This window comes from Crinia signifera, chromosome 11, assembly GCF_055691185.1.
Source record: "Crinia signifera chromosome 11, ASM5569118v1, whole genome shotgun sequence".
In the NCBI taxonomy this organism is placed as follows: domain Eukaryota; kingdom Metazoa; phylum Chordata; class Amphibia; order Anura; family Myobatrachidae; genus Crinia; species Crinia signifera.
In genome coordinates this window covers 49,361,887-49,376,171 of record NC_139227.1, presented here as the reverse complement: position 1 = coordinate 49,376,171, position 14,285 = coordinate 49,361,887, and the positions used below count along the sequence as shown (strand labels likewise).

The 14,285-nt window shown below is 45.3% G+C and overlaps 1 protein-coding gene and 1 long non-coding RNA gene across 3 annotated transcripts in view; one reads left to right on the top strand and one right to left on the bottom strand.

Moving 5' to 3' along the window:
- Positions 1 to 14,285, top strand: part of CDH13 (cadherin 13) — a 524,519-nt gene that overhangs the window by 65,527 nt on the left and 444,707 nt on the right. The gene's annotated exons all lie outside the window — the stretch shown is intronic.
- Positions 4,461 to 9,874, bottom strand: LOC146045677 (uncharacterized). Of its 2 annotated transcripts, none has more exons than XR_014465556.1 (3): positions 9,743 to 9,874; positions 8,162 to 8,350; positions 4,461 to 4,780 (listed from the first exon to the last, which is right to left on the bottom strand). It is a non-coding gene; the product is annotated as an uncharacterized LOC146045677 (long non-coding RNA). The 2 variants fall into 2 exon arrangements; XR_014465555.1 differs by lacking the exon at positions 4,461 to 4,780 and adding an exon at positions 6,621 to 7,045.

The window sequence follows — 14,285 nt, the reverse complement described above, 5'->3', positions numbered from 1 at the left end:
ATGCAAAGAGCGACACCCCAGGCAGGGAGGAGGAACTGCACAGGTTTTGTAAGTTCGGGTCCCAGAATGAACACTTAATGGGTTTATTTACTAAGATGGGAGTTCTAGTTCAGATGGGATGTTGCTATGGGTGACCGACCAGATACTACTCTATGTATTAATTCTACAAGTTGCTAAATAAATAAAAAGTCGTTTCTGAATAGTTGGTCCATAGCAACATCCCATGTGAAATAATGTAGCTTCCGACCCATTTGCTGGGCTGCAAATTCGTAGCCCTATTGATTATTGGACGACCGTGCATGGGCACGATACGCAGTGCGCATGAGTGAGCCCTCTGAACGCAGCGAGCAAAGGCTACCGGGTTTGCTGCGGGCGTTCGGGGGCAATAACGTAGCGTTTTCTGGGAGTGGTTCAGTAAATGCAGCTGTTCCCCGGCCGTTGGGAGGGAGGGCCGCTGACATTATCATTTGATGGTGATTGATCTTCCCCTGTGTGCATGGCGTGTGGTGGGGTGGTGATTACCTGCTCGCTGGGCTCCAAACACTCACAGCTCAGCGAGCAGGACTGAATCACGCCCAGTATGCAGGCACGCACCTGCGCAAACAAACGATTACAGGTCCTGCCCAAACTTCAAAGTTACTTTAAGGTTTAAAACCATTCTTTGTAGATTTTGTAGACCAATAAGAGAAAGTTGGGGTGTTAGACAAAATAAGCGTTACTAGTTGAGCTGATATACAGTATATAATGTTCCAGGGCTGTAACTAGGGTGGTGCTATCGCACACAGCGCTGCAGGGTCCGGGATGCGGTAGGTGGCATTTGTCAATTACTGGATTTACTTGCTTTTATTTGTCCTTTTTTGAGGCCTGGCATCTAAATGCCCCTATCTCCTTCCTTGCTGACATACCCAGGATTCAAACCCATTGCCTGTAGCATTGCAGTCAGACACGCTCTATTTATGAGTTATTTGCCCTTGCATAAGAAGCTAGAGAACTAACTTTTGAAGCTCACCCTTTGTGAAAAAAAAAATGCTTTATTTAAATAAAGCCACTATTTATATATTAAGGCCACTAATGCTTAGTTATGTCTACAGCGTCTGGTATGGGGAATACTTTCCTGTCACCTGAATATCCAGGAGACTTCTAAGAGTAAAGTAGGGTGGTCTCCTGGATCAAAGCAAACTGTATGGGTGCATTAGTTGCATCATTGTGACACCATCCCTAGTGTGGCCGAAATATGCAGCATGGGGGGGGGGGGGGGGGGGTGATGGGCAGAAGCATAGTGCCCCATGGCCACCACAGCTCGCATGCCATAAATGCATTAGGAAAACTTGGTCACATATTCTAATACAACACATGAATCCAATACAGAGAATCCACTGTACACATAAATTACATCTTTATACAGAAACGTTGCTGTAAAGCGCAGTTTATCCAAACCTCCTGACCTGCTTCATTACGGAGCAAGCGGCACCTTGTTCCCCGCAAGTAAATGTTGCAAACGGATTTAATGGTCATGCATTATGTAGTTTTATTTTCATGAATATTTACAATGCATATGTGGCATTTGCTTCACCCAGAGAGAGAGAACGGATTCCTCAGACTTTAGCACCTCGCCTGCTCCTGTGGATTGTGTTTTTTTCACCTTGATAAACTATGAAATGATTAGTCTGATGAACAAGCGGAGGAGATCACCATTGCTCCACGTGGGGAACATCACGCAGACAGTGAAAGCAGGACGGCTGCAGAAGTTTCATTAATATACTGATCTATTTCCCAGTATATGTATATATTATGTTGCTCTTTAAATGCACATGCAGGGGATAATTCAGACCTGCTTGTCAGGCTGTGTTTATTTGGAGCCTAGCGAACAGGTTAATGCCGCCTCACTGAATGGTTGACATGTATGGCAATGGTGCAAGTGGCAATTGATGGCAAGATACTATGCAGTGGATTTTGACCATTGATGGTCAGCCCATTTCTTTGACTACCTTTAGGGTTAAATAAGGGATATATGTATTAACAGAACCCAAATTCCATTCCCCTCCCCTCTTGTACTACATATTAGTTTCCAGGGACAGGTACTAAGCATTGGAGAGAGATAAAACACCAGCCAATCAGCTCCTAACTATACTGTCTCAGGCTGTTTAAAACATGACAGTTTGGGTACTTTATCTCTCTCCAAGGCTTAACACACAGAACTCAAAGTCACCGCTGACTGGTGATAAACCTCTGCTCAGAGCCAACTGGTCCTGCAGGTAACGGAAGGCAATGTGTATGCTCGTTCTCTCCCAGTGAATACTTAAGGTACATATATTAGTAAAATGCAGCTTGACAAATATCGAAAGTGATAAAGAGAAGGTGGAATAGGGCTCCTGAGAATACCCACTTGTCATTAATCTCGTCATTGCCAAGGTCATCACTCATGCAGGAAAATCTCTGCAGGCTGATATCTAACAGACTATACCTAAGCATTAAAGGCCAGACGTACTTGTTGAGCTGATTCTGAACAGCTCTCTCTAATGAAAGGTCTGTCTGTGCCCCGTGTTGACATGCTCCGTCTTCAAGAAGGACACTCGTCTCTCGGAATGTTGTACAAATCATCAAACGTATCATCATGCACTTTGCAAATAAATCGTGTTATTAACTGTCTCATCTTCAAGGGCAGCCGGATTCCGCACCCTCCGCTGCACTGAGCATTTTTCTCATTTTTATCGTTTTTGGCCAAATGAATAAAAATAAAGAGCCGGTCTTCTGGTCTCTGCACGTACAGGAGAAATGCTATTATGAGATGATGACCCTATTCAGGGTTAACTTGTTATGAGCGTAATATAATATGTGTCTGTGTGCGGGATTTCTGGGGGTTGGGAGGTCTGATTAGGAGGTGCATGCAATGAGGATGTTGGACGCAGTAAAGTGACTTTTGACAATTTCACACTTTACCGATACCACGCACACAATGAGGCCAGCGTTTTGGGGAGGTGATGGGGTGGTTGTCTCCTGATATACTCTGTGCTGCTGGGAAACCTGGTCCTCCCACTATGTAATTCTTAGTCTGTGGCTTCCTGCTGCCTCCATTCCCCTCCTCATATCATGTCACTGCCCCTGTCTTCACACATCACTAATCTCCTGATATACTCTGTGCTGCTGGGGACCCTGCTCCTTCCACTATATAACTCTCAGTCTGTAACTTTCTGCTACCTCCATCCCTATACTCATATCAGGTCACATTGGGGACAGTAATTAACCAAAAATGTTGCAGCTCCCTGCCCAAAAAAAGTTTCTGCCACCCCCTGTAGCACCTATCTCCTCCAAGGCAGCAGCCATTTTTGGAGGGATATTTTCAGCAGATTCCATGAGGACAGTCAGACTGCATTGAATCTGCATATACCCTGCACCCCCATTACACCCTAGTGCTCCTTCTTATTTAAAAAAAATAAAAATAAAAAAAGCCTTAAAACTGATATCCTGTAATGGACAAGGGCCCTTATTCAGATCTGATCACAGTACAAATTTGTTCTCAAAATGGGCAAAACCATGTGCACTGCAGGTGGGGCAGATGTAACATGTGCAGAGAGAGTTACATTTGGGTGGGGTGTGTTGAAACTGAAATCTAAATTGCTGTGTAAAAATAATGCAGCCAGTATTTATCCTGCACAGAAACAAATTAACTCACACAAATCTAACTCTATCTGTACATGTTACATCTGTCCCAACTGCAGTGCACATGGTTTTGCCCATTTTGAGAACAAATTTGTACTGAGCTCAGGTCTGAATAAGGGCCAAGATCCCTGCAAGATCATCCAAAATTGAACTTTATTATTTAAATACTGTATATAATTAGTTGCATTTAAAAAAAAATGTTATAGGGCCTTATTTAGAGTTGTTTCAGTTGGGGCAGATCTAACATATGCAAAGAGAGTTAGATTTGAGTGTACTGACTCAACCTGAACTCTAAATTGCAGTGTAAAGCTGGGTACACGCTAGTAGATATATCTACAGACGGATCGGGCAGCGTGTTCTCCATACACGATCCATCGGAACTGACATCAGTATGGGCGAGTGGCTGTGTTGCACAACCAACGTGATATATCTGTGAATGACGCCGTTCAGATATATCGATGGCAGACATTGTCCGATATATTGGCCAGTGTGTACGCACCTTAAGAATAAAGCAGCCAGTATTTACCCTGCACAGAAACAATATAATTTCCCCAAATCTCTCTCTCTCTCTCTCTCTCTCTCTCTCTCTCTCTCTCTCTCTCTCTCTCTCTCTCTCTCTCTCTGCACCTGTTTCATCTGCCCTACCTGCAGTGCAGGATGGTTTTGCTCAGTTGTGTGCTTTCTCACTAACCATGCTGAATCAGGCCCATTTCACACTGTAGTAAATGCATTGAGAACATAAACATTCCTATATTTCACCCAAATCCCAATTTATTTGGGTGTTCAGTTCATTTCCCTGTGGATCACTGTATATTTGTGAGGATGCACGTCTGGAATTATTCACGCCATATACGAAGCCCATTTCGCCAAATATTCTCAGCACAAAGTGTGGGTGTGTGGGCAGGAAGCGAGCGTTGTTACTTGGCATCTCCCATGGCAGTGGCGGATCTGGGCAGAGATAAGACGAGGGGCAGCATTCAGCACTGCCCGGTATACAGCGTATGAAAGCAATGACCTTCTCCTAACAAGTGTCTCCAACAACAGCGCAAGTTCATCCCTCACACTCCGCTCCCGGATCATTTGATGTCTCGCTTTGGATGTGGATTCAGCGGTTCGGGTGCTGTGGGCAGAGGGCACCATTATAGCGAGCTTCTTACTCATTGCAAATGACTGAAGTGAAAATATTAACACCTTGTTGAGTGGTCAGCTACACGGTGGTGAAAATATAACTTTTCTTGTTGCCGTGGAGAGCAGAATAAAATGCTCCTTTCACGCCTTCGTGGGCCACAATCACTACCCGCGGCAGTGCGAGGTGATTTACTACACCATTGCCGTCAGGTAATGTTTGTTATGCTGTGCGTTATGGACGGTACAGTAAACTAATATACTGCTGGCTACACCGCAAGCAGACTGGCGGTATTATATATATATATATATACATACAGTATAGAGAAAGAGAGAGAGCGTGTATGTGTATTTTGCACTGTATTATATGTACTAGCAGCAGTACCCGGAAGCAGAGCCGGATCAAGACTGGTTGGGGCCCAGAGGCAATGACTTTGTGAGGGCCCCCACAAGTGAAAATGCTCAAAACTCCCTCCCCTCCCGTGCGCCTCCGGGTTTCCCTACAGTGGCAGCCTGCACACCCAGTGACTGAATGGCAGGCTGCTGTGTTCCACAATATAGGACAGCTGAGCCGCTCAGCTGCCCTGTTCTGCTATACGGCGGCTCAGCTGTCAGTCAGTGCAGAGGGGAGCTGGGAGCCAATGAGAGATGCCTGCGGCTCCCATCTGCACTGACTGACAGCTGAGTCGCAGGTATGTGAAGCAGCATCTTGGCACAGAGCCACTGGCTGCAGGGAAACTCTGGTGGCGTGGCCTCTGATAATGTGGGGGCCCAGGACAACCGCCCCTACCTTAATCCAGCCCTGTCTGGCAGTCCCTGATAACTAAAGTCTGTTACCTGGGGTTTCCACACTTTGGTAATATATAAGGGTATGGACCAGGATCATTGGGTTGACAGGATTTAGGTGGACAGTCATTAGGTTGACCACTATTGGTGAACAGGCAGTAGGTCGACAAAAAATAGGTCAACATGCAAATGGTTGAAATTAGTTTTTTAGGGTTTTTTTTTTTGTCGACGTAGGTCGACATGGACACTGTGTAAGGGTTCTGCATGCCCTTGTATGGCTCGCTGCACTTGCAATGCAAAGCAAACACTGCCACATTGTATCACATGAGATAACGGCCCCCCGTAATCAGGATCTGTAATACGGCCTACAAAATCAGAATCAGAATCATCGTTATTGGCCAGGTATACTTGCGTATGATTGGAATTTTTTTGTGGTAACAGTGCAGCATCAAGCAGGGAACACAAGCGGGGTGGGAAGAGAGGCATAAACATACATCACATACATTTCACATATATCTAGAACAGTTCGAGTTAGTATTTGGTACGTTCAATACTGTTTAGTTGGTGGACAGCTATTGGGATGAAGCCTATTGTAGTTCTTGTCGTCTTTGCTGGGATGGACCTAAAACGTCTGCCTGACGGAAGGGATTCAAACAGGTTGTGGCCAGGGTGTAGCTTGTCCGCCAAGATCTTTCCTGCATGCTTATTGACCCTGGCTAAGTATAGTTCTTGGACAGTGGGGAGCTCCGCCCCAATGATCTTTTCTGCCATCCTCACCACTCTTTGCAACCTTCGTCTGTCATTCTCTTTTGCTCCTCCGAACCAGATTGTGATCGAGGAGCAAAGGACAGATTCTACTATGGCAGTGTAGAAGATGAGCAGCAGCTCCTGCGGGATGTTGAATTTCTTGAGTTGCCTCAGAAAGAACAACCGCTGCTGAGCCTTCTTGACAGTTGTAATGATGTTGGGACCCCATTTGAGGTCGCAGGAAATCTTTGTTCCTAGGAATTTGAAGGAGTCGACCCTCGACAATACTCTGTCTGATATTATAAGTGGGTGCATGGCATTTGGTTTCCTTCTGAAGTCCACCACCATTTCCACCGTTTTGAGGGGGTTGAGGTCAAGGTTGTTTCCGCTACACCATTTAGTAAGCCGATCCACCTCCCGTCTGTATGCCGACTCTTTTCCATCCATGATTAGGCCGATAACCGTTGTGTCGTCTGCAAATTTTATAATTTTTACTGACTGTTCTGCTGCGGTGCAGTCGTTTGTGTAAAGGGAGAAGAGCAGGGGGGAGAGGACACATCCTTGAGGGACGCCGGTGCTAATTGTGCATGTGTTTGACATGAATGCGCCTGCTTTCACCGCCTGTTTCCTTTCAGTCAGGAAGTCAGTGATCCAGGAGCATGTAGGTTCTGGGACTCCTAGTGAATGGAGTTTCAGGATGTGAGGGATGATAGTGTTGAATGCCGAGCTGAAAGCAACAAATACAGTGGCGTAAGTTCGTCCCAATTGCCCGGAGGCAAGTTAAGTGTTGGTGCCCCCCCCCCCCCCTCCAGCTAATACAGACACATACACACCTCTGTCACTCAATAAAAACAGACACTTCTGTACAGGGGTGGATTCAGAACAAAACAACAGGGGGACCATGACAGGGGGAGGGGTTATTTGTGTGTGCCCATAAAACAACGGGTGTGGCCTCACAACAATTTCTGGCTCCCAAAAGCAGTGGTGAAAACTGAAAAGGTGATGGGGTGAAGAAGGAAGGGAGGCAGTGATGGAGTGGGGAGTGAGAGGTACAGTAAAAGGGGAGAGTGACAAGGAAAGGGGGAGTGAGTGAGAAGGGCGGAAGGGGTGGAGTTTTGGACAGAGAGAGTGGGGGAGTGAGAGAGAGGAGGAAGTGTGGAGTTTTGGACAGAGAGAGTGGGGGAGTGTGAGAGAGGGGAGAAAAGGTGAAAGTGAGTGTGAGAAGTGGGGGGCTGAGAGTGTGAGAGGGGGGAGAGAGATAGAGAGGGTTCTAGAGGGAGAGGGCTGAGCGTAGAAAGGGGGTGAAAGAGGGAGGGTGAGAGGGGGTGAGGGTGAGAGAGGGTGAAGAGACAGAGTTGAGAGAAAGGGGGGGAGAGACTGTCAGTGGGAAGCAAGACAGAGGGGGTTAAAGAGAGAGGAGATGGGTGAGAGGGTGAAGAGGAGAAAGAGTTTGAGAGAGAGGAGTGAGAAAGGGGGATGAGAGCGGAAGAGTGAGTATGCGAGAGGGGGAGAAGAAAGAGGGATGAGAGAGGGAAGAGACCGATATTGAGAGAAGTGAGAGAGGGGAGTGAAAAAGGTAGAAAAGAGAGATAGGGGTGAGAAAAGGAGTGAGTGGGAGAGAAGGGTGACAGTAAAGGAGGGGGGGAGTAAGTGTGAGAGAGGGGGAGAATAGAGGGGAGGTTGAGGGGAGAATGAGTGTGAGAAACAGGGAGAAAAGAGAGGGGTGGGAGTGTGAAAAAAAGGGAGAAAGATAGAGGGGGAGAGGGAGTGTGCGAAAGAGGGAGAGAAGAGAGAGAGAGCATTGATTTAAGTGTGAAGGGAGCAGCATACAGATCAACATTACCTTCTCTGTGTCACTGGATCTCCGTAAGAATGGTAGTGCTCATGCGGGGGGCGGGGGTGCCCAATGTCCCACGGAGGTGTTGCAGCTCCCAGTATGTGTCCTGGCTCCCTCGAAGAGTGGTATACGGGTCGGCCTGCTTCTGTGTGAGGTGACATGCGGGTCGTCCAGCTTCTGTGATATGCGGGTCGGCTGTTTAATACGTAAAAAAAAATCACATAAACGACACGGGTTGTATGTTCACGTGCCTTGGTGGCCCTCCAAAATCTGCCACTTTCTCTGTCACTTAAAACACACCTGTTTCACTGAAAACACACATGCAGCACACCTCTTGAATAACATACACTTCTGTCACTAAAGAAATACACACATACACTTCATTCACTTATAAACATCCACGCACACAGACTGCTCACTTATTAAACGCCTCCTGGCACATCTCACATTATTTGCATAAATGTACCCATTTATTTGGGCTGCAGATAAAGAAAAAATAACCCATACTCACACATATACCTCCATAAAGGGGGTCATTCTAATTTGTTCGCATCCAACGTGCGTTCGCATGGGGAACCTATGTTGTGCGTATGCGCTGGCACATGTGTATCGCCACACTATTCGCCAAGCGCAGGCACCCATGGGAATGCCCAGCATTTTATGGGTGTTCCCATGGTAATCGGCCTGTGACGTGGGTGCCAGGGGTGGACAGCTGACATCACCGGATGTTAGCTGGATGCCAAGTTCCTCTCCAGCGTGTACGCATATCTAAGTGAACTGAGTCACTTAGATATGCGTGCATGTTCCACATTATTTTACTATAGTCGGCGATCATCGAATCATGTGGGTGTTTCCACGTAGCATGCAGGGGGGAAATCGGACTGACATTTGGAGGGCGGTGTATCACACACCTATACACATGCATATATAGTCACACATATATACACATACTGTCACACACTTATACATACCTACACTTATGCATACATATACTCACACACCTATTCACCCATGCACACATTCAAAAAGTATAATAATTACACACAGATAAATACATACTGTACATAATAATTACATACACACACACACACACACACACACAGATAAATACATACTGTATATAATACTCACACACACACAGAGATAAATAAACACAGAGATAAATACATACTGTACATAATAGTTACACACACACACACACACACACACACACACACACACACAGATAAATACATACTGTACATAATAATTACACAAACACAGATAAATACATACTGTATATAATACTCACACACACACACAGAGATAAACACAGAGATAAATACATACTGTACATAATAGTTACACACACACACACACACACACACACACACAGATAAATACATACTGTACATAATAATTACACACACACACACACAGATAAATACATACTGTATATAATACACACACACACACACACACACAGATAAATACACACACAGATAAATACATACTGCATATAATACTCACACACACACACAGATAAATACACACAGAGATAAATACATACTGTATATAATAGTTAAGCACACATACTGTCACACTCACCATGCTACTGCTGAAGGGCCTGGGATGGCTGGCCTGGCAATGACTGTGTGTACAGTCTCCAGTCCAGTGACGTGTAGCCACGCCCCCTTTTCGGACTGCTCCTCCGGAGCAACTCGCTCCCTCTTATCTGGCTGCAATGTGTTGCAGAAACTGAAAGTAAAGCTCCCAGCAGCCCTGAGCTTCCTGCAGCAAGGTCTGCTAGGAGCTGTAGTTTATTTTAATTTTCTCTAATGCTGGCTGTCACAGCATTGTTGTGTGCACTATGCTCCTGAGCTCCTCACTCTGTGCCCCCCCTAGTGGCTAACGCCCGGCGGCCAATGTCTCCATTGCCTCCGGGAGTTACGCCACTGAACAAATAGTATCCTTGCATAGGTGCCTGGACTGTCCAGGTGCTGTAGAATGTGGTGCAGCCCTAGGTTGACTGCATCCTCGACACTTCTGTTTGCTCGGTAGGCAAACTGCAGGGGGTCGAGGTGAACATTTGTCACAACTCTCAGGTGGTTCAGCACCATACGTTCAAGCAGCGGCGTAACTATAGCACCGCAGCCCCCGCCACCGCGGGGGGGGGGCGCTGTGCATGTGGGGGCGCCGGGGGCTGCGGTGCTATAGTTAAACCCCCCCCCCCCTAATCCCCCGCAGACTGTCACTTACCTATCGCGCTGGTCCCGGCGGCTCGTTCTTCTGCTGAGGACCACCACAAAATGGCCGCCCCCATATAGCACACTGTTCTCTGAAACTGTCTGCTGTATGGGGGCGGCCATTTTGTGGTGGTCCTCAGCAGAAGAACGGAGCCACCGGGACCAGCGCGATAGGTAAGGCTGTGGGGGATTGGGGGGAGGGGTGTTTGCATAGGCGGCGAGGCGGCGGGGGGGGGGCCAAAACTTAGCTACGCCACTGCGTTCAAGCACTTTCATGACCACCGATGCTAGTGCAATCGGCCTGTAGTCATTGAGGTCTTTCGCAGTTGAGCTCTTGGGAACCGGCGCGATAATTGAGCCTTTGTAGCAGGTGGGGACCTTGCACATTTCTAGTGAAGTGTTGAAAATCCTGGTAAAGATATTGGCGAGCTGCGTTGCACAGGTCTTGAGGACAGATGGAGACACTCCGTCTGCACCCTGGCCTGTATAATACGCAGGCCAGGATATCATCCCGTGCTTACTGACATCAGCAGATCTTCTTACTGACATGTTCATTCAGAACTCCACACTGTGACCCGTATTCTAGTTCACTTGCAGAGGCAAATTCCTTCTCAAATGGGCAGAACCATGGGCCTTATTCTAGTTCACTCTTTCTGACAAAATCCTTCGTAGATGGACAAAACCATGTGCACTGTAGGGAGGCAGATGTAAAATGTGCAGAGAGAATTAGATTTGGGTGAGTTATTTTGTTTCTGTGCAGGGTAAATACTGACTGCTTTATTTTTACACTGCCATATAGATCTCACTTTGAAGTAAACCCCCACCCAAATCTAATTCTCACTGCACAAGTAACATCTGCCCCACCTGCAGTGCACATGGTTTTGTCCATCTAAGAAGGATTTTGTCAGAAAGAGTGAACTAGAATAAGGCCCCATGTGCACTGCAGGTGGGGCAGATGTAACATGTGCAGAGAGAATTAGATTTCGGTGAGCTATTTTGTTTCTGTCCAGGGAAAATACTGACTGCTTTATTTTTACACTGCAATATAAATATCAGTTTGAAGTAAAACTCCACCAAATCTAACTCTCTCTGCACATGTTACATCTGCATGTTTTTGAACATGCTTCAAAAATATTTTTTTTTTCAGATAAAATCTATATAAGTAAATGAAATAACTTTTTTTATAGTGGATCTGCATTATTGAAGATCTATTTGTACCTTTTTGAAGCATATAAACTGTTATTTGTAACCTGATTCACTGACTGGGGCTGATTGCTAATCATCTGTGCTGTGTGGGGTATCCGGTCTATAATGTCTAGGTCATCCACTATTGGTCGACACCATGAAAATGGTCAACATTGTTTAGGTTGACACTAACAAAAGGTTGACACAAGCAAAATGGCAACATGTCAATGGTTGACACAGGAAGCGGTTGACACGAGTTTAACTTTATTATTTTTTTTAAACAGAATTCATGATCCAAGCAGGCATAGAGGGAGAATATGATAATCTGCCACATGATGTCTATGACAAGAGATGATGACATAGACACAAAAAAGTTGACTCGTGTCGATCTTTTCCTGTGTTGACCATTTCCATATTGACCTTTTTGCATGTGTTGACCTATTGCCAATGTCGACCTAGACAACGTTGATCTGCCCCTGCAAAAGACCTGCTCTGCCCATGTAGAGAGCAGGATAACCTGGTGTCTGCTGTCTCTCCTACATGGGTCCAGGATCACGGCCACAGACTGGACTCGTGGTGATGTTACTCTGGTTACCCCAAAGACCTCGAATGGATATTTGTACACTTGGTGGTGCTGTACTCTGTATTTCCTTTGTTCCCCACATTGTTAAATTGCCTCTTCGTCTTATGGAGCTAAGCGGATATTCCCGGTTACCACCTTTACAGTTCCGTCTTGGTGCTGTTACATGAACGATGCCACAGTTACAGTACATGTATCCTATTGTCAATGTTCAATTAGACTTCTCCGTCCTGTTCCCTGGCCCTGCTATGGTATTTGCTTATTGATTTCCTTTGGGGTGGTAACGTTTCTTGTTTAAATGTTCCACTCCTCTGTTTTACCACTGAATGAAATGTTTCAATGCTCTGTCTCTACACTCATTTAAATATTGGCCTAGCGCTCATAGGGCAAGACTCATTTTAGTTTATTTTGGTAAGATTATGACGGCATAATGATCTGAGGCTAACGATATTAAGGGTCAATTTACTAAGCCTTGGAGAGAGAGAAAGTGGACGGAGCTAATATACCAACTCGCCAGCTCCCAATTTATCTCTCTTAATACATAGTTTGCCATAATTATAATGTTTCATGGATATTTTGCGGCTGATTCTCATTGACTCGCCATTGTGCGAGTTTGGCACCGTCCCTATGCTTTGAGGACTGAGAATACGCTATTATGCCCATGTGCAGCCAGCTTGTGGGAATGACTTTGCCGAGCCGTACACAAGCATCGAGGAATGGGGCTTGCCCATGGGAACGCCTAGCGATTAATGAGTGTCCCCATGGGTACGCAGGTGGGCCGATGCCTCAAATAAAAGGGAAATCATTTGATGGTCGGCATCCATTGTTTTTTTTCCCCTGCTGTGGCATCTCAGATGCTCGGTTCACAGCTTACCAACCTGAATTGGGCCCTGTTTTCCTTTTTAGAGGACATTTGGGGCCAAATGTAATAGGTGAGAGTTTCAGAAAGTGAGAGATTTTGGGAGAGTTTTCCCATGTTTTTTAAAGCAGCAATCAAATACACTGCAAAACCAGGTTGATTTTGCCATGTAATTGATTGCTGCTTTAAAAAACATGGGAAAACTCTCCCAAAATCTCTCACTTTCTGAAACTCTCACCCCATTACATTTGTCCCTTGGCGTCTTGCTACATAATTATTTTTTTAGTTTTATGTCCTGTTTTTTATCTTAGGCTTTACAGTATGTAAAATGGACAATTTAATTAAGGGGATTTCCAATCTATAACCTAATAGCCTGTACCTCTTTTCTTTTTTCTTACACTTTTACTATTATGTTGCAAATTATATCCTTAGTGTCCATCACCCTTGGTTGTACTCTGCATTGTTTAATAATAACTACGTATGTATCCAAAATAATAAGAAGCATTATGAGAACAAAAAGCCAACTAACTGAATATACGGAAACATTGTACCCTCAGCCCCCTGATTCCGGCCTCCTGTTAGAGCCAGCCCCGCTGACCGCCAATTAAAGGCCTTTCCCATACAATAAATATTAAGCTATGGTTTTATAAAGTTAACATTTTATTTCATGCTCGAGCAGAAAGGAAACGGCATTTCATAATTAAGTATAAACATTGAGCAAAAAGTAACATTAACCACCCCCCGACAAAACGCATTTAAATCTAAAACTAATAACTTCTGTGAATATACGTAGTGACAAATGGAACCATTTGCGGAGCCTTATGTACAGTAGGTGATAATTAGCTTTTTCCATGCTATTAACCAGAAGGAAAGCTTAAGCATTCTGCCATTTATAATCGGAAGTGCCCAGGGAGCATAAAGGGATATTTGCATAAAATAACCCCCTAATTTTGCGACATCCGTCTGCCATATTTATAAATGTTACTGGCATTAGTTTTAGTAAATTTGGAGTGTGGATCTTGCAGCTTTAATATGTTCTTCCCCTGCCAGGCAGAGCCGAGCGGGGAGCGAGCCAGAACTGAATGCTAATGAGGAAGGCAAATCATTCAGATCTCCGCGCGGCACCTGGGTGATGCCATTTGCATCAAATTAATAAAACCATTTTGGAGTGATTTGGCAATTTCTCAAATTCATCGCTTCAGTGCGAGGGCTGCGGGAGATCACACCGTGCGCTAACAGTGACGTCCTTGACCGTTTTGTCTGCGAAATATATTTTTTTAA